Source organism: Rhinatrema bivittatum, chromosome 11, assembly GCF_901001135.1.
Source record: "Rhinatrema bivittatum chromosome 11, aRhiBiv1.1, whole genome shotgun sequence".
NCBI lineage: Eukaryota > Metazoa > Chordata > Amphibia > Gymnophiona > Rhinatrematidae > Rhinatrema > Rhinatrema bivittatum.
Window position 1 is genome coordinate 44,116,906 of NC_042625.1, and position 23,309 is coordinate 44,140,214.

At 47.6% G+C, this 23,309-nt stretch overlaps 1 long non-coding RNA gene across 6 annotated transcripts in view; it reads left to right on the forward strand.

Annotated features, from left to right (window-relative positions):
* Positions 1 to 8,089: 8,089 nt before the first annotated feature.
* The window catches only part of LOC115073286, a 176,788-nt gene continuing 161,568 nt past the window's right edge, over positions 8,090 to 23,309 (forward strand). For all 6 annotated transcript variants that reach the window (XR_003851966.1, XR_003851969.1, XR_003851967.1 and 3 more), the window contains exons 1-2: positions 8,090 to 8,148; positions 18,245 to 18,428. This is a non-coding gene — a long non-coding RNA (uncharacterized LOC115073286). The remainder of the gene's footprint in view (positions 8,149 to 18,244; positions 18,429 to 23,309) is intronic.

The window sequence follows — 23,309 nt, forward strand, 5'->3', positions numbered from 1 at the left end:
TGTATCCCCTCACGGAGGATGTCCTGCTGTTGCTGGTGTTGCTGAAGGTGTATGTTTCAGTCTCGGCGGTCACTAGCAAGATGACCATTCTGGTTGCAGGTTTGGTAGTGAGCCTGCAAGTGGCGAACTGTGGAAATCTGATGCAGTGGGCCTGTTGACGCTGGGTCCCAAAGTCTCAGGAGAAGTCTTCTGCAAATGCTGGTATTAATAGCCAGGCAACTCAGGTGGAGGCCAGGATTGCATATGATGCTGGTGCGCTTTATGACTTGAGCTGGACTTCAGTCACGAATATGGTCACGGTGGTCTTAGTACGACATTTGCTGTGGTTGCAGAATTGGTCAACTGATATGTGATCAAAGTCTTAGCTCTGTAATCTTCCCTTTAAAGGAAGGAAAATTGTTGTTTGGGGGGGGACCTGAAACAATTGATGAAGATTTTGGCGGCGTCTAAAGAGAATAAGCTGCTGGAGGATAAGATGACAGTCAGTCTTTTCCGCCTTGCTCTAGGTTTCGGGAGGTGCAGTGGTTTTCGTCCCAATAAGGGTTTATGCACTGTCTTCATGGCAGAACCAGGGGTCCGGTAGGCAGCAGTCCTTTCGAGGCACTTTAGACTTCCCAGAGAGAGCTCCGACCAGAGACGGTAAGGCTTCACAATGAAACCAGGCTTGTCCACTTTCTCGAGATGGTAGTGGAAGGCCGTCTATCACAGTTTCACGAAGAGTGGACCAGAATTACTTCAGACCAATGTGTCATAGAGGTAATAAGGGAAGGCTATGCTTTAGAATTATTTTGCCCCATCATGGAAGCTTTCATGGTGTCTCATTGCAGTGTCCAAGATTAGCAAACAGCGATTGGGGACACGATGTGTCGCCTTCAGTTGCTGGCATGATTATACCAGTGACAGCCAGGGAGCGAGGTCGCAGGAGGTACTCGATATACTGCGTTGTGCCAAAAAAGGAAGGAGCTTTTCGTTCCATCCTCAATCTCCAAAAGGTGAAATGTGATACTGTGAGTTCCCCATTTTTCCATATGGAAACATTGCAGATGATGATAGCAGCTGTTCATTGTGTGGAGTTTTTTGGACCTTGCTGGAATTGTCGGAAGCCTATCAGCACATTCCCATTAGGGAAGAACATCAAAGTTTCTTCATGGTATGGTTCTGGGGTAACTTTTCCAGTTTCAGACCCTCCTGTTCAGTTTGGCGACTGCACCTCGCATGCTCACAAATGTGGTGGTGGTGGTGGTGGCAGCAGCAGCTCTGCGCAGGGAGGAGATCCTAGTTCATACTTATCGGGATGACTGGCTTAACTGAGGGAAATCGGAGGAGGTATGACGGCAGTCTATGCGCACGGTGATGGATATGTTGCGGTCCTTGAGCTGGGTGGTGAATTTTGCGAAGAGTCACCTGAGCCCTACCCAGATGCTGGCATACTTGGGGGCAAAGTTCGATACTCAGCTCAGAGAGATTTCAGAAGTTACAATCCCAGGTGGTGCGGATTTTGTGGATGCCAGTGCCCAGGGTTTGGGATAATCTTCAGGTCTGGGTTCAATGGCATCTATGTTGAATTTGGTGCTATGGGCTTTTACCCACATGGGCCCTCTACAGGTGGCATTGCTGATGCGCTGGAATCCATTGTCAAAGGAATTTCATTGGCCTTTACTGCTGCAGGGTACTTCCAGGTCCAGTCTCTCGTGGTGGCAGTGTTGGCCCAATTTGGAGAAAGAGATGGGCCTGGAGGTTCTGGACTGAGTTATAAGGATCAATCATACCAGTTTACAACCAAATAAATAAAGTAAAAATAAGTGTAAAAATTAACATTTAAATTAATTATTCGGTGAAATTCCTTCCACAAGTCTGAGGTCAAAAGGTCAGAGTGTTTTCAGACAATATGACAAAGATGGCTTATATCAATCAGCAAGGGGGAATGAAGAGTCACGCGGTTGTGCAAGGAGCCCAGGACCTTTTTTGCAAGGGCGGAGCGACAATTTGCAGGAGACAGCCGCTTCACATGTTGCGGGAGTGGACAATGTGTAAGTGGACTATCTCAGCAGGCAACAGTGGGACCCAGGGGAATGGGAGCTGTCGAAGGAGGCCTTCAGCCTTATCCAGTCTCTTTGGGGCAGTCTCGGTCTGCATTTGATGGCATCAGGGAACAACGTCAAGGCAGCAAGTTTCTTCAGCCGCAAACAATAGGTCGCAGCCGAGGGCATAGACGCTCGGGTTCTTCCATGGCCAACAAGGATCCTGCTGTGTATGTGTTCCCTTCATGACCATTAATAGGTCAAGTGTTTAGGCGCATCGAGAAGCATCCGGGCCAAGTGGTACTGGTGGTGCCAGAAAGGGTGCATCGTCCATGGTTCGCGGATCTGGTTCAGTGTGCAATTGACAGGTCCCTGAGATTGGCTCAGTTGTAGGGGCAGGTAAGGCAAAGTTCTATTTTCTTGGATCGGGCGGATCACTTTTGTCTTGCGACTTGACTTGTGAGTGCAGGTGCTTGCAACAAAAAGAATAATCGGAGCCCATGATTTTCAAGGGTTTAGTTTACCATTCCTTGCGAGTTCAGGTGGCAGCCTTGGGGAATCTCAGAGGTATACTCCAGGGAAAAGGTCATTGGCCTCATACCCAAACATTGTGAGGTTTTTGAAAGGGATCAAGCATCTGCAGCCTCTGGTGCATAGACTGGGTCCAGCGTGGAATTTAAAATTGGTCTTGTGGGTGCTTTGTGGGCCTCTGTTTTGAGCCGTTGAGGAAGGCTTCATTAAAGGACCTCGCGCTGAAAGTGGTATTTTTGGTGGTGATTTGTTCGTTCAGAAGGATCTTGGAGCTGCAGACTTTGTCTTGTAGGGAACCATTTCTGAAGATTTCGGATGAGGGGGTGTCTTTGTGCACGGTACACTCATTCCTATCTAAGGGGGTTTCTTCGTTTCACCTGAATCAGACTGTGGAGCTCCTACCTTCCTGAATTGGTCTGCTGAGTCGCTAGAGGCAAAAGTCACAAACAGTTTTTGGCAGTCGGATCATTTATTTGTATTGTTTGGGGATGCCAGAAATGGATGCAAGGCCCCTAAAGGCATGATTACACATTGGCCTAGCTTTGTAAGGGGCGAAGAATTCCAGAGGAGTTGCATGAGCACTCTGCTAGAGCACAGGCCGAGTGTCAGTAGCGCCACAGGAGATTTGTAGAGTGGTGACATGGTCTTCTCTTCACACTTTATCTTGCCATTACTATTTAGATGTTCAGGCTCCAGGAGAGCCGACCTTTGTCGAAAGTGTGTTGAGAGGGGGTCCTTTGCGGGCCCACCCAGTATAGGGGTGCTTTTGGTAATGCCTAGATCTCTTTCCTTAGGAGTTACCACCCAGGAAAGATATCTAGATGTCATTGAAATCATCAGCCCAATGTGCTCTGGCGATCAAAAAAAGCAAACAGAATGTTAGGAATTATTAAGAAAGGAATGGAAAATAAAACAGAGGATGTCAAAATGCCTCTGTATCGCTCCATTGTGAGACCACACCTTGAATACTGTGTGTAGTTCTGGTCACCGCATCTCAAAAAGATATAGCTGCACTGGAGAAAGTGCAGAGAAGAGCAACCAAAATAAGGGGCATGGAACGGCTGCCTTATGAGGTAAGGCTAAAGAAGTTAGGGCTGTACAGTTTGGAGAAGAAACAACTGAGGGAGGATATGATAGAAGTCTTCAAAATCATGAAAGGACTTGAACAAGTTAATGTAAATCTGTTATTTACTCTCTCAGATAATAGAAGGACAAGGGGGGCATTCCGTGAAGTTAGCAAGTAGCACATTTAAAACAAATCAAAGAAAATTCTTTTTCACTAGGCGCATAGTTAAGCTCTGGAATTCATTGCCAGAGGATGTGCTTACGGAAGTTAGTGTAACTGGTTTTAAAAAAGGTTTGGATAAGTTCCTAGATGATAAATCCATAAACAGCTATAACAGTAATTAATAAGCAATTGTAGCTTGGGATCTTTATAATGTTTGGGTACTTGCCAGGTATTTCTGACTTGAATTGGCCTCTGTTGGAAACAGGATGCTGGGCTTGATGGACCCTTGGTCTGACCCAGTATGGCAATTTCTTATGTTCTTGTGTTCTTATAGTACATCCCACTTGTCTAGACTGATCTGAGGAATGAACAGGAAAGGAAAATTGGTTCTTACCTGCTAATGTTTGTTCCTGAAGTACCACAGGTCAGTCTAGAGACCCAGCCCCTTTATGTTCTCAAGACTGTTACGGCAAGTCCGTGTTCTGGCATGCTTACTGGGAAGAACCGTCAGAACACATACACAGCCCCTTGGGTTGATTTGTGGTATTTCTTTTTGGGAGGCTCCAACCTTTGGGTTTGTCATTCGCCCTAATTTAGGGGGTTGTTGAGGAGTTGATACTCTACAGTTGGCTTTGGTACAGGTCAATACGGAGAGACTGCAGGTGCCACTCTTGGTTATATAGTAGTGGCTCAAATCTTTTAGTTCTCTGCCTATATCTGCTGGTAGGGATGCAAAACCCACCTGTCTGAACAGAGCAGTAGTAGTTCAGGAACGAAAATTAGCAGGTATGAACCAATTTTCCTATTTGCGTTTACCCATTCCATTCCACTCATTAATTTATAGGCCTCTGTCATATCTCCCCTCAGTCATCTCTTTCTTCACAGGGGAATTATTTCATCCCCTTTGTCATTTTGGTTGCCCTTCTCTGTACCTTTTCTAATTCTGCTATATCTTTTTTGAGATGTGGTGACCAGAATTGCACACGATACTCCTGTTGTGGTTTGATCACGGAGTGTTATTTGGTTTATAACAGTCCTGGAAAAAGACAAAACGTAGCAGTTTTGTAGCAAGGCATGTAAATAGAGGCCCAGGTTGATGACAGCAAACCAAACTGCAGCCAATAATGAATCCACCACACAAACCAGGCCATGGGACTCAATCAAGACACTAGGTATCGCAGTGAAAGCAAAAGGCCTGGAGGATCCGCTACCCAGCCATTCATTCATGCTATGGAGATTAGCCAGGGCACTAGGCTTCTACCCTAGCTATTATACAATGGGCGGAGTCTCATAGTGTGAAAACATAGTCTGAGACTATACCAACATGCACTAGGTCTGTGTGATAAATACTTTCGGGATCACACACAAATAAGCTTCTCTGATCCAGCTGGGAGGGCTGTTACCTTTCTTCAGACAACTGGCTCGGTTTTGGCCAGTGGTTGAATGACTGAATATTTCATTAATCAACAGCAACAAAAAAATGTGTTGTGTGTCAGCATGCCAGCCTATCAGCTGTCATTTCTCTGTTTCTGGAAGGATGTCTGTGTAATCTGGTTTTAACACATCCCTACAAGAAGTATTTTAATAATCCTCTTGAAGAGCAAAGGAATAATTGAAACTTGCCAAGCTCTTACCTACAGAAATGTGTTGCATCGATGCAACATATGTGTAACATGTGTAAAGCTTTAACACATGTAACACATGCTTTCCAGAGCATGCCATACCGTGCATGCAGCCTGTTTGCATGCAGACCTGTAGGGGAGTAATGAGATTCCCCCCAACCCCTCATCGGTTGGACCAGCATTTCCTGAAGAAAATGTTAGCTGGATTAGTGATGCTTGTGTACTTTAAAACATGCATATGTGCCAGCCTCAAGCTATGAGCTGCCACAGGATTTTCTCGCTTTCTCTCTTCTCTAATAAAACACAGCAAACAGCGAGTACACAAGTTACAGGAGAAAAAAATGTTGCAACAAAACTGAAAATCAAAGAAATGAGCTGCTGGGTTCCCTCCAGCTAATGGATCTAGCAGCAAAAAAAACAAACCAAAATACCGGAAATCATGAAATGACTACTATTGCTGTCAGATCTATTGATTTTTATATTTGTGCATTTTATCAGCTCACCATGGCCCCATTTACATGCATTAGATGATGCTCCAGTTCACAAAGAGTACTCATCCTGTGAAAGTAGAAACAGAGAACCTGACGGCAGATAATGACCATAAGGCCCATCCAGTCTGCTCAGCTTACTTCCCCGTTCCACTTATCTCTGGGTTTCTCTTTGCAACCAGGGATCTTCTGGGCTTATCCCAGGCTCCCTTGAACTCTTGCACTATTAAAGTCTCCGCTGTTACATGCATCCACTGCCTTTTTTGGGGAAGAAATCTTTCCTAACCAAATTCTTGTGTCTACTCTCTTTCAGCCTCATAATCATGATTCCTTGTTCTAGAACTTTCTTTTAACTAAACTAAAAATTGTTTGAAACAATTTTCCATTTGTTTAAGCTGCACTGTTGAGCGCAGCCATATTGGGAAGATTGTCTGGAATGACATCACACATATGTGGGTCCTGTACCTGGCCCATTAATGTGATGTCACACAGCATATGATCACCTTATTTATGTGCAGCACAGAGGGCCTGATTTTCAAATGCCTTTACACACTTAAAACTGAGTTTTACATGTATAAATGCACTTTACCCCTGTTAAGTGGCTTTTGAAAATTGCTACAATATATGCTATTGAGTTGTCAATAGGTTTGACCTGCGTTAAGAGCACATAAATGGTTTTTGAAAATTCACCTACCTCTATGGCTTTTGTTCCTTGGTGCATGGATATGGAAAAGGTTTAGACAGTTGGGTTCCTGTGTTTACTTATCACCTGATCATTGCCTTACAAGTGGCATTATACAGGGAACATGCAAATAATGCAGTGGTATTCACTTCCGGTCCTCAAGGGCTGCCAACAGGAGGTGTTTTCAGGATATCCTAATGCAGTCTATCTCATGCATATCCATTAAGAAGATCCTGAATTCCTGACCTGTTTGCTGCCTTCGAGGATTGGAAGTGAATATCACTGAGCAATAAATGATAATTAAATGAGGTACTGATGACAGCCTGGTCTCACCACCTCAGGCTGATTTGAGTGATAAAATATTGAACAAATAAATAAATGGCAGGTAGTTAGTTACTTTTGCACATCTTTTATCTTGCATGGCAGCCCGGTTATATATAGCCTGAGGATTGGTTAGGCCCCAACCGGTCAGTGGGTGCAGCAAAAAGAGAAGTCCATAAAAGAAAACACATCTGTAATACAATCCCTGGAGTTATTTCAAGCGAAGGAAGAATGCACGTTAAGGATGTGTACAGCCTTTGCTGGCTGAATGTCCTGCTGACCATTTCAGGTTTGTTCAGTGTTGTCTGACCTGAGAGTTGTGTGCCTGCCGAATTGGAAAGAAAGCACTCGCTAATGGAAAAATCCCCAGCTGAGTGCATCAAATCTTCAGCATCCCCGGGCTGCTCAGATACCAATGCGGCAGGGCTTGCACTTTCCCTACCTCTCCATACCCAACAGAAGCTGCTGAAAAACAGCTGCTGCCGGGTGTGGCTCTTGCATGCTGACTCAGGAGACCGTCCTGTCATTTCAGAATCTGATAATAATAATGCTTAGCATTTTTATAGCTCTGTTAGATACACGAGTGTCGTACCATCAGGGCCGGCGGAAGCACTAGGCGAACTAGGCGATCGCCTAGGGCGCTGAGCATTAGGGGGCGCCGAGCCGCTGATGGCCAATGGCCGCCGGTGGACGTCATCCCAATGGCGGCTGAGCGGTGAACTACTGCTATGCTGTGTGCCGGATACACACAGCAAGAAGATCGGCAGGACCGTGGTACAGTCGCGTCTAAACATGCTGGTGCTACTCCTCCTCCTTCCTGCCCGCGCGGCCCCGGAAGAAAAATGTTGCCGGGGCCGCGCGGGCAGGAAAGAGGAGGAGCATCAGCCAATGCAGGAACTTCTCCTCCTTCCTGCCCGCGCGGCCCCGGAAGAAAAATGTTGCCGGAGCCGCGCGGGCAGGAAAGAGGAGGAGCATCAGCCAAAGTAGGAACTTCTCCTCCTTCCTGCCCGCGCGGCCCCGGAAGAAAAATGTTGCCGGAGCCGCGCGGGCAGGAAAGAGGAGGAGCATCAGCCAAAGTAGGAACTTCTCCTCCTTCCTGCCCGCGCGGCCCCGGAAGAAAAATGTTGCCGGAGCCGCGCGGGCAGGAAAGAGGAGGAGCATCAGCCGCGGGCAGAAGAGGATCAGCGCGGCTCGAGAAGACCGGGGGCCGCTGCAGAGCCCATCCTGCAGTGGCCCGTGAAGAGGAGGCCCAGAGGTGAGAGAGAGACTGAGGGTTTGTACAGTGTGTATGTGTGCGTGTATGAGATGAGTTGAGAGACTGTGTGTGTGGGTGTGAGTGAAGACCTGAATGTTTGCAGAGACAGCATGGGAGAGCCTCTGTGTGTGTGAGAGACAGCATGTGATAGTGAGAGCCTGTGCTTGAGCAAGACAGCATGTGGGAGTGAGAGAGAGCCTGTGTGTGTGTGTGAGTCAGCATGTGACAGTGAGAGCCCGTGTGTAGGAATGATTGTATGAGAGAGAGCATGTGACAGTGAGAGCCTGTGCTTGAGCAGGACAGCATGTGGGAGTGAGAGAGAGCCTGTGTGTGTGAGTCAGCATGTGACAGTGAGAGCCTGTGTGTAGGAATGATTGTATGAGAGAGAGCATGTGACAGTGAGAACCTGTGCTTGAGCAAGACAGCATGTGGGAGTGAGAGTTAGACAGGATGTGCAAGAGAGAGACTGTGTATAAATAATTGTATGAGGGACAGCATGTGAGAATGCCTGTGTATGTGAGAGAGAGAAAGCATGTGAGAATGAGAACCTGACTGTGTGTTTGAGGGAAGCAGACAGATGGAGAGAAAAGAAATATGTTATAAAAGTAATTGGCAAAAAAATAAGAAAGGGAAGGTGGAAAAAAAAAGCCTGTGACCAACCGATTAGAAAACTAAGATCAGACAGCAAATGTAAAAAGAAATAAATTACTTTTTACTGATTGGCACATGTAATCTTTGGGAATGTGCAAGAGTAGCACTTTCTCTATGCGGATCTCACAATGTACGAGATCAGCATAGAGGAACTGGAAGCCCATGGGGCCTGCACAGAGGAGGCAGCAGAATGGGCTTCAGTGCCAATAGCAGCAATCAGCACCTCCGCAATAGCCATACAGCAGCAGTGACAGTGGCAGCAGAGGGATGAGAGAGGCTCTGAGGTTGCTGGCAAAAGAAAGAGAGGGGGTCTCTGCCTTTAGTGTGTGCATGTGTATGAATGGGAGTCTGCCTGGCGGTGTATGTGTGTGAATGCATGGGTGCCTGCCTGAGGGTGTGTCTGTGTATGAGAATGTATGGGTGTCTTCCTGGGGTTTGTATGTGTGAGAATATGTGCCTGCCTGTTTGTGGTGTATGTGTGTGTGTGAGAATAAATTGGTGCCTGCCTGGGGGTCTGTGTGTGTGAGAATGAATGTGTGCATGCCTGGGGGATGGAGAGGGAATGGTGTGAAAATGAATGGGAGCCTGCCTGGGGTTCAGTGTGAGAATGACTAGGAGCTTGCCTGTGTGTGTGTGTCTGTGTGAGAACGAGTGGGAGCTTGCCTGGGAGTGTGTGTTTGTGTGTATGTGAGGGAGCCAGTGAGAGCATGAGTGTGTATGAGAAAATCCAGGGGAGTAAGAGTGTGTGTGAGTGGGGGGGGGGGGGGGGGGAAGAGAGTGTCTTACACCCTGAGAGTGTGTCAGTGTCTGTGAGAGCGAGAGGTTATGGTTGGGTATAAGAGCATGAATGTGTATGTATGTGACAGTGTATGTGTGAGAGAGAATGGACATGTGAGTATGTGTGAGAGAGAGAGGATAACCTCCTAATCCTCGACAATATCAGGGTGACTGGAAATCAAGAGCTCCCATGTATGGACAGCAGGGGCTTTTTAAAATCCTTATTAGTTTTAATTATTGTGTGTTATTTGATATATGTACTGTTTTGAAATATTTTATTGGTGTTTGGGAAATTGTAAAAAATGTATATGATTTTAATTAATAGAAATTCTATTTATCAGTAGTTTTAAAATATTTTATTAGTATGGTTTTACTATTATAACTGATGCTTTGTTTCTTGATTTTATTTGTTTTATGAGGAATGGTTGTTCTGTTTTTCCATTGCTAATACACAGAGTCTGGCTTCTTGGGGTTTCCATTTCAGTTTTTTCTAATTTGTGCTCCTTTATTTTGTATTCTGTATTTGGTGAAGGTCTGTCTCTGCTCTGTGTGTGTGACCATGATGAGAGATTCTGCTAGCATAGGGATCTATAGCAATTGGGTTTGTTTTGTTTCCTCAGTAGGTGGTGTATTGGTATTCTAGGACCCAGTGTAATATTTATCCTTGCTTATTCACAGGTAGGGTTATTGTTGTTTGAGTCCTTGGTGTTATTACTGTTATGTTATGATGGGATTGTAGTATAGATTTTGGGTGTCTCTTTTGCGGTGCTTTATGTTAGTTCACAATGTGTCTGGCAGTGGAAGGTGTTTGTGCTGCTGTTACTGTGAGGTGACACCAGAATTTGAAAATATCTTTTAGTATGATGAGCTGTAAGGGAAACATCCAAGCTCCATTGTTTGGGGGAATTTCAGTGGATGCACAGAGATACAGAACTGGAGGTGCAGGATTTATATTGACATTCTGTCCCTTCCTATATATTCCAGACTTCACTCTCATAATCCATATAGAATTAGTTGAATGAGGCTATCAAATAATTTTATAGTAGTTTTACTAGAAGTGTGAAACTGGCCAGCTTTTTAAAATAATGCAGAGGACCCTTTGGACTTTTTTTAACAACACTTTTTTTTATAACCAATTTTAAAGCAGGATCCATGCTATAGAGGTGGGTGTGATGAAGAAATGTCATTTTGGCTCCCCCCCCCACCCAAAACAAATTCTTCTGTCTAGAGATGCCACTGATTTTCTGTGGCACACAAATGCATTGGCCCCTGGGCGCCGGAGACCCTTGGTGCGCCACTGGGTGCGAGCCATATGGGGCCGCAAGTGGTGGCAAAGAGGAGTGGAGATTTGGCGGGCCGCAAGCAGTGCCCAATCTGCTCGCGACCCAGAAAACCCCAGTCAGCGGGCGTGATTGAGAATGAGGTAGGAGTCGGGGCCGAGACCGGGGGGGGGGGCGCAAGGAAGAAGGCTCGCCTAGGGCGCCAAATCCCCTTGCACCGGCCCTGCGTACCATGGTGATAAGTCTTCAGGTAGGATAAGTCTCTGCCCCATAGAGCTTACAATCTGAGTACATGAATGATTTTCCCAAGATCATAATGAATGTCAGTGAGAGGAAAGGGATTTGAGCACTGGCTCCTAGCCCATTGATCTAACCACTAGGCCACTCCTTCCTCTAGGAGCTCTCCTTATTTCTTTTCATTATGAAGTCTAGAGGAGGGTGGTGGAAGCATGAGGAAATAGTTTTATGGTTATAAAAATGCAATATTAACAAGTAGTGCTTTTATCACAAATTGTGATTTCAGTTTGTACCCCGGATCAGTCCAGAGAAGTGGGTTTACGCATCCCTGCCAGCAGATGGAGGCAGAGAACAAACCTTTGGGCACTGCCACATAACCTAGAGTGCCACCTGCAGTCCTTCAGTATTTCTCTGTCTCCAGCAAATTGTAGAGGTGCAAACCTGCAGTCTGGAGGTGTTTAAAAAAAAAAGGGAAGATAAGAAGAGGATTCAGCTCCCCTAGGTGTTCGGTTCCTTCGTGGGCCATCCCTCGGATACAGCAAGGCATGTGGGGGGTTGGCAATCCCTGTCAGGAATCAGCCCTTGTTTCGCAGGGGGTTAGATAGCCAGGGGCCCTGGTTCCCTCTCCCCCTCTGAGCCCTTCACTCCATCAGCGTGCCTGGTTCCTCAGCAGGTAGCCTCCAGAAGCAGGGGAGTAGTGCTTTCCCCCTTATCTTTTTTTGTTCTGGCCCTGTTGCTTTAAAAAAAACCAACCCAAAAACAAGAGCAGTGAAGCAGGGAGGCTGCAGCAGCATTTCTGTGCAGGGCTAAGGAGCAGGTAAGGGTTGTTTTTTGCCTGCCGGGAGGCAGGCAGGAGGGAGCGGGCCGAATTGCCTACCTTTATCAGGGTTAGTACTGTATTTCAGCACCCGAACAGTGATCAGTGTGATCGTTGAGGCTCCATTTATTTTTAGGCCTGTCCGCGTATGCAGGCCTGACTGTCCCAACATGCCGGCTCCCGCACAGTGCAGCAGACTTTGCCGCGGCTGTGGCCTGAGGCAATCTTGCCTCAATGCGGCCTCATTTTGCTGCAATTGTGCATTGGAGGGGGGCCAGGACCTCAATGGGACCTGTGGGGAGCAGTGACAAAGTGCAGGCAGCTGGGTTGGCTCCTGATGATCCGGGGGGGGGGGGGGGTCATGGGAGCCGGTGGCCATTTTGACAGCACATGATGAAGTTCAGGAGCCCCGGGATTCCCCTCTCATGCTTTTTCTGGTGGGAAAGGTCCCTGCTGCTGGCGAGGGGGGGGAGGGTCTTAGGAGGGAGTCGATCAGGACTCTTTCTCCTTGGACACAGAGGCCTTTTCCACGGGCTTTGTGCTTCTCCTTCATAAGGTTTATTTAACCCGGAAGGAGTTAGGGGCAAAGAGGCCTTTGCCTAAGAAGTCCCAGATGACCAAGAAGGCTAGAGGGCTGTAGAGTCAGGAGGGATCCTGCAGATGCTGGGTCTCGGGCAGGCCCTAGAGGAGGGCGATTTGTCAGATAGCATGGATGATCCTGACAAGCTCCAAGGGGGTCCAGTGGCACCGGACAAGGACCCTGTGAGTGCCCTGGGAGATCTGACACAGAACCTGGACTGAGACCCGTTGGTGGGTTTGGAGGATCCCATGCAGGATACAGAAGCTTAGAGCCATTCCCGGTTGTGGAAGGTTATGACCCGTGTGTGGTTCGCCTATTCTGCAAAGAGGAACTGAGTCCATTGATTCCCCAGGAGCTGGAGGAGCTCGGCATCAAAGATGCCCAGGAAGACTCGGACAAAGAAGGAGTGAATCCACTCCTGGAAGGATTGCGGGAACCTCCTACCACTTTTCCATTGCTGAAGCAGGTGAAGAAGTTGGTGGATCGGGAGTGGGAATCTCCTGAGGGAGGCCTGAAGGTCACGAGAGCTATGGGTAAATTATATCCCTTGCTGAAACAGACCTTGGAGTTATGGAGAATTCCCAAGGTGGATGCAGCCGTTTCAGTAATTACTAAGAAGACTACCATCCAGGTGGTGGTAGCGGCAGCTCTCAAGGATCTCCAGTATAGGAAGTTGGAGATTCTGCTTAAGCAGCTTTTTGAAGTCTCAGCTTTGGCCCTTCAAACACCGCTGTGCAAAAGTCTAATGCAGAGAGCCTGTTTGTCCTGGGTGCAGAAGGCACATGACAAGCATTCAGGAACGGCATCTGAAGTGGCGCACGTGGCCCGATTGGAGGCAGGAGTGGCCTATGTTGCTGATGCACTGTACGACATGGTCCGGACTTTTGCCAGGAGTATGGTCTTGGCGGTGGCAGTGCGCAGGCTCTTATGGCTACGAAATTGGTCAGCAGATGTGTGGTCTAAGGCCCAGCTGTCAAATCTCCCTTTCAGGAGGCAGCTCCTCTTCGGGGAGGATTTGGAGAAGCTCATGAAGCAGTTGGGAGAGTTGAAAGGCAATAAGTTGCCTGAAGACAGGAAGGGTCCAAAAAGTTCTTTCCGCCGGGAGCCCGGTTTCATGGGGCCAGGAGATTTCGAGCAGGCAGAGCCTCTGCACAAGCTTCACAGAAACAGAGTTCGGGCAGACAGCAGCCTTTTCAGAATTAGTGCAAGTCCTCTAGGGACAGTGGGTCCAAAGGAGGAGCGGGACAATGAAAGTGTGATGATCCACTCCTTTCAGGAGGCTATCGGAGGAAGGCTCTCTCTTTTTTATGAGGAGTGGACCAGAATAACATTGGATTGGTGGGTCTTGGAGGTGATAAGAGATGGTTATGCCTTAAGAATTTTCTCGGCCGCTCAGGGACACCTTTGTGGTTTCCTGCTGCATCTCCCAGAGCAAGCAGGAAGTGGTACGGGACATACTACAGTGATTATAGCTTCTTTGCGCCATTGTTCCGGTGCTCCCCTCAGAGGGCACAAAGGGAGTTTTTGGAATCCCTGGATCTGTCAGAGGCCTACCTTCATGTACTTATTCAACCTGAACATCAGCAGTTTCTGAGATTCATGATTTTGGGAGGACATTTCCAGTTTCAAACTCTTCCCTTTGGGTTAGCAACGGTGCCACGCACATTCACAAATCTGATGGTAGTAGTGGCGGCAGCCCTCAGGAAGGAAGGCATCCTGGTACACGCCTACCTAGATGATTGGCTCATCGAAACGAAGTTGGAGGTAGAGTGTGGTCTTTCAGTCCAGCTGGTGCTCCAATGTTTGGGGGCGCTGAGTTGGGTGACAAACCTAGCAAAGAGTCATCTGAAGCCGACTCAATCCTTGGAGTAACTAGGGGCTCACTTCGATACCTACCTGGAGAAGGTGTTCCTGACTGCAGAAAGAGTCTTCAAGCTGAAGAGTCAGGTTCTTCGGTTGAAGAGCTTGATGATGTTGCGATCCCGGGTCGGCCCCGGGATCGCCGCTTACCTCCGACCCGGCCCCGGTCCTCTTTCGGCTCCATTCGGCCCGTGCAGGCCTCGGGCGCAGCACTCCCGCGCCGAAGTAGCAGCCGGCGTCCTCCCGCAGCTGGTTCCGCCCCCTAGCCGCGCGCACGCGCGCTAGGGCTCTGCATTTAAAGGGGCCAGCGCAGGAGATTCTGCTAGCCGGCTGGTGACGTCAGACGCTGCAGGGCTATTTAAGCCCTGCAGTTACAGCACTCCCTGCCTTGCAACGAGGTTCACAGGTCTCCTGTCTCTAGTTGCTGCATCCTTGTTTCTTCAGCCTCGCTCCGACCCGGTTTGCCCGCTGACTATTCTCCGTCTTCTCCCTGGCTCTGGTTTCGTCTTCTGATCTCCGGCTTGACCTGCTTCCGTCCCCGACTCTGCTCCTGGTTCTCCCACCTGGCTCTGGTACGACCTCTGACCCCTGGCTTGACTCGGCTCCGTCCTCGACTCTGACTTGGTTCTCCGACTTGATTGCTTCCTGGACTCTGTCTTGGATCTTCAACGCTCCGTGGTTCCCGAGTCCGCTGGCCCCGAAGATTCTCCTAAGTCCCAGCGGCCGGGTCCCTACGGGCTCCTCCTGGGGGGGCTCCGGCTTCCAGGGCGAATCTCCAAAAGTCCCAGCGGCCGGGCTCCTACGAGCTCCTCTCGGGGGGGCTCCAGTCTCCAGGGTGAAGTGTCCTCCATCTTCAGGGCCCAACGCTGTCCAGCCTCCTTTCCATCGTCGAGTCCTTGGTCGCATAGGACTCCATCTTGTTCCGGCATCCAAGCATACCCAGGTCCGTCGAGCCGCCTCCCGGTCGGGATCTTTTGCTGGGGTCCTCCGCAGCACTCCTTCATTCGTCCTGACCGGCCCAAGGGTCCACGAATTCCAACAGATGATGCCCAAGGTCTGGGATTACCTACAGGTCCTGGGGTCCATAGCTTCTATGCTGGATTTAGTGCCATGGGTTTTGTTCACATGTGTCCTTTGCAGGGGGCTCTGTTATCCCGCTGGAACTCGCTGTCAGAGGAATTTCAGCTTCCATTACCATTGCCAGAGGAGGCCAGGTTCAGTATCTCGTGGTAGCTGTCGCGGCACAATCTCGAGAAGGGAATGGATCCTGAGAAGCCCGACTGGGTACTTGTAACCACGGATGCCAGCCTCTCTGGATGGGGGGCAATTTGCCTGGGGAAATAGGGTCAGTGGTCGCCAGAGGAGGCAGCTTAGTCGATCAATCGACTGGAAACTAGAGCAGTGCACAAGGACTTGTTGGCATTTCTTCCGCTCATTCGGGCAAATCAGTGCAAGTATTCTCAGACAGTGCGATGACAGTGTACATCAATCGTCAGGGTGGTATGAAGAGGAGTCTAGTGGCGTTGGAAGTGCAGGAGCTGTTCCTGTGGGCGGAGAAACATCTGGAGAGACTAGCTGCTTCTCATTTGGCTGGAGTGGACAACGTGCAAGTGGATGTCCTCAGCAGACAGTGTCTGGATCCAAGGGAGTGGGAGTTGTTGGCCAAGGTGGTGCAAACCAGTGATAGACCTCATGGCGACTCTGGCGATTCTGAAAATGGGTAACTTTTTCAGTCGCAGATGGGAGGTCAGATCGGAGAGCATCAATGCTCTTGTTCAACCATGGCCGACTCACCTTTTGCTGTGCATGTTTCCTCCGTGGCTGCTCGTAGGCCGGGTGCTGCGGCACATCGAAACTCATCCAGGCAGGGTGATTCTGGTGGCACCCAAGTAGCTGCAGCGGCCATGGTTTGTGGACCTTCTGCATCTTGCGGTAGACGGACCTGTTCACTTGGCTGATCTTTCAGGGTTACTTCATCAGAGACCTGTATATTCAGACTGGGAGGATCGCTTCTGTCTAGTGGCCTGGCTTTTGAGAAGCGGTGGCTCCATTTGAAGGGATATTCGGAGCTGGTGATTGCAACTTTGCTTCAGGTAAGGAGGCCTTCCACTTCAATGGCTTATGTCCGGGTGTGGAGAGTATTCGAATCATGGTATTTGCTGAAGGAGGGTACAGCCCTTAGAGGTGGACGTCCCGCAGATCTTGGAATTTCTGCAATGTGGTATAGGTCCAGGTAGCAGCTTTGGGTTCCCTGTGCAGCAGGATTCAGGGAAAGCCACTAGTGTATCATCCGGATATGGCTCATTTTCTGAGAGGGGCAAAGCATCTTCGCCCTCCGGTGTGGAAGATCTGCCCAGCATGGAATCTAAATTTGGCTCTTCGGGTGCTGTGTGGGCCCCCTTTTGAGCCGATGTGGAGGGCGTTGTTGAAAGATTTAACCTTGAAGACTGTTTTCCTGGTGACTATTTGTTCAGCTAGACGAATCTCTGAGGTGCAAACGTTGTTTAGGGACCCTTTCCTCCATTTTTTCTGACAATGGAGTCTCCTTACAAATGGTTCCGTCCTTTTTGCCGAAGTTAGTGTCCTCTTTTCACCTTAACCAGGTGGTGGAGCTTCCTGCCTTTTCGAACTTGGCAACCGATTCTTTGGTGGATCGAGAACTTTACTTATTGGACGTGCATCATATCCTTTTGCGATATCTCAAGGTGACTAATCCCTTTCAGAGATCATATCATCCATTTGTCCTATTCAGTGGAGCAAAGAAAGGAAATAAAGCTTCCAAAGGCACAATTTCTCGTTGGTTAAAGGAGACGATAGCTTCGGCTTACATCTGCAAGGGTTGGCCGGTGCCGGAGGGGTTGCGAGAGCATTCCTCTAGGGTGCAGGTAACCTCATGGGTGGAGTGTCAATTGCTTTTTCCACAGGAGATCTGCCGTGTGGCAACGTGGTCTTCTCTTCACAGTTTTACCAAACATCACTTAGATATGCATGCCCCAGAGGAGGTGATGTTTGGGAAGAGTGTTTTCCGTGCAGGTCTTTCGGGTTCCCGCCCAGAATAGAAGGGCTTTGGTTCATCCCACTCCTCTGGACTGATCTGGGGTATAAACAGGAAAGGAAAATTGGTTCTTACCTGCTAATTTTCGTTCCTGAAGTACTATGGATCAGTCCAGAGACCCGTCCCCATCTTTCAAATGACTTCCTCACTTCTGGATCTGGCTGAGCTGAGGTATGATGTAGTCTGAGTAATGAGAAGTGTACATAGTTGGATATTTGTTTTTTCTGTTAACTCAAGAGGGCCTAGTTCCAGGGGCTCCAACTTTAAGTCTCTGTTCACCCTTAGTGTAGAGGAAGGTTTGTTAACGTAATCATCTTGGCTTGGGTACAGGTCAATATTGAGGGACTGTAGGTGGCAGTCTCAGTTATGTAGCAGTGCCTCAAAGTTTTGTTCTCTGCCTCCATCTGCTGGTAGGGATGCATAAACCCATTCATCTGGACTGATCCGTGGTACTTCAGGAATGAAAATTATCAGGTAAGAACCAATTTTCCTTTATAATTGTTATGTATTTTGCATCAAACAGCATTGCTGAGAGATCGCAGAATATACATTTTATAAATGATTTTTTGTTAATGTTGAAACAGTGTTCCTACATTTAAATGCTCTCTTTAGGTTTGTTCAGGTTTCTAATGTATGCTGGTTTCTCTGCAGACTTTAATTTATATTCTTTCATGGAGAGAATGGCTATTGCACTCTTGTTTGAGCTTCCAAGGTTTGATTTCTGCTAGTCTTTCACGACGGGGGCCTTATTTATTGCAAGTCAAGCCCTAAACTCAGCATGTAAAGGACATGATGCAACCCCTTCTTAAGAGCTGGCCTGTTCTTTATCTCTCCTCCAGGGTTCCTACTCATCACCACACTGGAAGCCTATCACAGGGCACCGGTTCCGCTGGGCAGTTCTGCTGCTGGGGCAGAGCTCTCATGAGCTATGCCGAGGAAAGGCAACTATGCTGGGAGTCACAGACATCATGCAAGAGCCAGGATCGAACTGCAGGGACTGCTGAGTGGAGAGGCAGGCAACAGGTAGGTTTTTCCAAATGATGGATTACAAAGTTAGAAATACAGGAAAGTAGAAGTATTTTTCCAGGCAGCTATGGGGGAAAGGTCAGGATAAGAGAACAGGCAATGCAAGCACAATACGCAATGCATGAGTAATGAGTGATGTGAAGGAGTAAGTCTCTTCACAGATCCTGCCTGTGAATGACAGGCATTATGTAAAGCAAAGCTGACAATGTGTTAAAGGAAATGTAACTAAAACATGTCCATACACTACCACCCTCCTTAACTATCTACTCCCCAAATATTTTCCACATGTTAACTATTCTAGCTGGGTCTGTCAAGCTGATCTTCTGATTCACACACATCCATATAATTATTCTTATGAGATTTGTGGCTTCCAAGCTTTTTTATTATATAAATATTTCCATGTATGGGAGGAGGAAAAACGGATAATCCTTGTGTGGCATTGTTTGGTTGTCTAGCTGCTTGTGGTCATTGTGAGGGATGCCTCTTCCAGGATGTTTTATGACCAGGGTTGGCACCTCACCCAGATGAACCTAGTTGTGCCTCATTGTTTGCAGGGAGCTGTAGTTATGATTTCCCAAAGAAAGGCAGGAAGGACATTGCCGAGTGTGCCAGTGGGGCAAGACTGGACTGGATCAGCCTCACTGGGTAATATGGCAATCCTAGGCATGAATGGTGCTGCTGCCTTGATACTGATTTGGAAGACTTTTGCCTGGGTCTGGTTGCTGTGTGTTCGAAGTGTCTGTAAGTGCAAGGATGGGATGAATGGAGAGGAGGACTAACCTGCATGAGGTGTGAGTGAGGACAGGAGTGGAGAAGGGAGAAATGACCCACATGTAGTGTGAGTGAGGAGAGGAATGGAGAAGGGGGGAAGACTTGTACTGTGAATGAGGAGTGGAGAAGAGGGAATAACTCATATGTAGTGTGAGTGAGGAGAGGAGGTGAGAGGGGAATGACACGTAGTGTGAGGGAGGAGCGGAGAAGAGGGAATAACTCATATGTAGTGTGAGTGAGGAGAGGAGTGTAGGAGGGGGATGACCCACATGTAGTGTGAGTGAGGAGTGTACGAGGGTGTCCTGCTTGTAGTGTGAGTTAGGAGAGGAGTGGAGAGGGGAGATGACTCATATGTATTGTGAGTTAGAGGAATGGAGAGGGGAGATGACCCACATGTAGTGTGAGGAGCTCTCCTGTTGGCTAAGAGGTTAGGGTTAAGGTTTGGTTTGCTTTTTTATTTTTATTTTCTTTGTGTTAAAACCCCAAACATTCACACCTAATACATAAGCATATGAATGTTTACTGAGGCTATGGTAAACCATAATGTAAAAGTGATATTTTTAAAATATCACTTTTTTTTCCCATAAGATATTAGGTTACTAGATAAGAAACCTCTGCCCCAGTTAGCTGGTAGTTGCCTGAAGAGAGGCTGCTGGAAGGTTGAGCAAGAGGTTAACTTGTTTATTTTGTGTAGCAGTCCTTTTCTTTTCAGTTGACTTATTTTATAAATAAAGAAGCACCTCCTCTGATAGGCTTGGTGCACAACCTCTACCCTCCAGTTGGAGCTTCACAATGGGGGGGGGGGGGGGGGGGGATGTGGGGTTCTTGCTTTGGAGCTGGAGAGTTGCAAGATCTTCTGCTGGACAATGGCGATGAATCTGCGGCATGCACAGTGCCTGTGGAACCCCATATGTGGTGGTGGTGGTAGTGGGGTTCGGAAGCCACTGCTGGACTTACTGAGAAAACTGTTTCCCACTTGCGTAGTAGACAAGTAGATAGAGTAGTAAGGGGATGCATAAGAACAACCAACTAAAGCAGATAGGGTTCTCCTACTAGCTCAGCTAGGGGGGGCTACTCCTTGAGCTCGGCGGTAGAGCTGGAAAGTTGCAGACTCGAAATCCTAAGATCCCGAGCTGGAAAAACAAGGTATAGCATTGTAGTATTGCACTTTCACACAGCCAAAAAAACAGGCGCTCCCTCTCCATACTTAACCACCCAAAACTGCAACTGCAACTCTGTCACCAGCACCCCAGAATAAAACCCTCCTTCCACCAGTTGTTATGCCATTGTGCTTTCCTCTTGCCATCCAAGATGCTTCTCCAAACTAGCAGAGACTTAAACAGGCCCTTGAGTATCCCATAAACTTCTCCACTTGTCATATATTTAAAGCCACCACAGTAGGATAGTGTCAGAAAAATGATGGTTAATGGACAGCAGACACCATCTCCAATCTTAGTTAGATGCACTGAGGGAAGCTGAAAATGATTCTTCTTCTGCTAAGTGCTGACTCCACAGCCCTTCACCTCATCAAAGGCCGCTAAGAGAGATCAACTTCATTTTGTACTCTTGTCTGGAATTTTACACAGCCTCGCTTTTCAGAATTATGAGCCATCCATTCATCCTTCCAGGACAGCGATTACCCTTCAGAGAGAGAAACCCTAAACATACAGAAGGGCTAGCTTTATCACCCAGCGGCGTAAAGAGATTTTATTGGACATTTTCGGAGCAATATCAAGATTGAAGACCTCGATTCAAGAACTTTATTCCTTATCATAAATATGCCTTAGCGTGAGGCCTGGCCCAGGTGAAACCTTTATCGAAAGACTGTGCACTGTCCCTTTTCCCTCTTGAATGAAGAGCTCGTCTCTGTAAAAATAATTCATTTTAATTAAGCCAAACAGTATCTTTAGCCCAGGCGTACCAATTGAAACGCATCATCACTCATCCTCAATATTTCAAGGTGAGAGTTTGCATGGAATTCTTAACTCCTTCTTCTCCAGCTGCTCTTCTGGGAAGCAAGTCGCTTTTATGTCCTAAAGAGAAGCAGATGTGCTTTTTTTAAAGCGTTTGGCTTAATGTTGCTAATTCCATGCGCTTATAAATTCTCTGCATCGTACCCATTGCGCACCGCTGGGGCGCTGGACAAGAACCCACAGAGGTGCTGCAGCAATAGTCTGAGTCCTCCTCATCTTCACTTGGGCTTTGTCCTTTCTTCTTGGTGAGGGGACCTGCAGGATTATTATTATACCATAAGGATGAAAAAATTAAAACTAAAAGAATCCACAATAATAATAATAATGTACATCACAGGGCGCAACATATAACACAGAAACATAAAGAAACATCAGTTCTGGCAGGGGCTGGAAGATCGTAGTACTGCACAGTGCCACTGAGGACCCAAAGTCACTCCGCAAGAGTCAGAACCCTGGAGTCACTTTTAGGGAATTTGGTGACTTCTATGGCACCAGGGGTTCCGTCCAGCTGTGCCTGTGCTATCTATCCCGAGCATTTTTTATCATGCCCCCCACTTCAGAGGCTCCATCTCTCAGGCTGCTGATTTGTACGTTAGAGGGACCTACTTTAACTTTTCTGACTCTCAAGCCCCACAGGCAAAAACTGCACCCTTACCTGATGACAGGCTGGAAAGGTTTATTTTTGGGACCGGCGTGGGATTGCTGCTTTATGTAAGAATTACGGTTTATTTTTTCTCTGCATATCATTGAATTCTGCAGATGTGGAGCCCCCGCCCCCCCCCCCCCCCCGGGTAAGTCACTGTCACACTCGCCTTCCCCCTTTAGCCCTGCTCACAATAGTCTACGTGGTAGCAAAACTGAAAAATAAATCCAGCTCCTCAGTGTCTCAGATTTTCTTTATTGGCTTTGCAAGAAACGTTCTGAATCTGGGTCTCTTCTGTGATATCCTACAAGCAGTCCTGTTCTATGCCCAGCAGCTGGAATAATCTTCTTGGCAATGTGGACAGATTGCTTGGGTCATGTTTTTCTGTCATCATCTGCTGTGGTACTTACTATGTGGTTCGCCTTCCATGCAGGGCCGGTGCAAGGGGATTTGGCGCCCTAGGCGAGCCTTCTTCCTTGCGCCCCCCCCCGGTCTCGGCCCCGACTCCTACCTCATTCTCAATCACGCCCGCTGACTGGGGTTTTCTGGGTCGCGAGCAGATTGGGCACTGCTTGCGGCCCGCCAAATCTCCACTCCTCTTTGCCACCACTTGCGGCCCCATATGGCTCGCACCCAGTGGCGCACCAAGGGTCTCCGGCGCCCAGGGGCCAATGCATTTGTGTGCCACAGAAAATCAGTGGCATCTCTAGACAGAAGAATTTGTTTTGGGTGGGGGGGGGAGCCAAAATGACATTTCTTCATCACACCCACCTCTATAGCATGGATCCTGCTTTAAAATTGGTTATAAAAAAAAGTGTTGTTAAAAAAAGTCCAAAGGGTCCTCTGCATTATTTTAAAAAGCTGGCCAGTTTCACACTTCTAGTAAAACTACTATAAAATTATTTGATAGCCTCATTCAACTAATTCTATATGGATTATGAGAGTGAAGTCTGGAATATATAGGAAGGGACAGAATGTCAATATAAATCCTGCACCTCCAGTTCTGTATCTCTGTGCATCCACTGAAATTCCCCCAAACAATGGAGCTTGGATGTTTCCCTTACAGCTCATCATACTAAAAGATATTTTCAAATTCTGGTGTCACCTCACAGTAACAGCAGCACAAACACCTTCCACTGCCAGACACATTGTGAACTAACATAAAGCACCACAAAAGAGACACCCAAAATCTATACTACAATCCCATCATAACATAACAGTAATAACACCAAGGACTCAAACAACAATAACCCTACCTGTGAATAAGCAAGGATAAATATTACACTGGGTCCTAGAATACCAATACACCACCTACTGAGGAAACAAAACAAACCCAATTGCTATAGATCCCTATGCTAGCAGAATCTCTCATCATGGTCACACACACAGAGCAGAGACAGACCTTCACCAAATACAGAATACAAAATAAAGGAGCACAAATTAGAAAAAACTGAAATGGAAACCCCAAGAAGCCAGACTCTGTGTATTAGC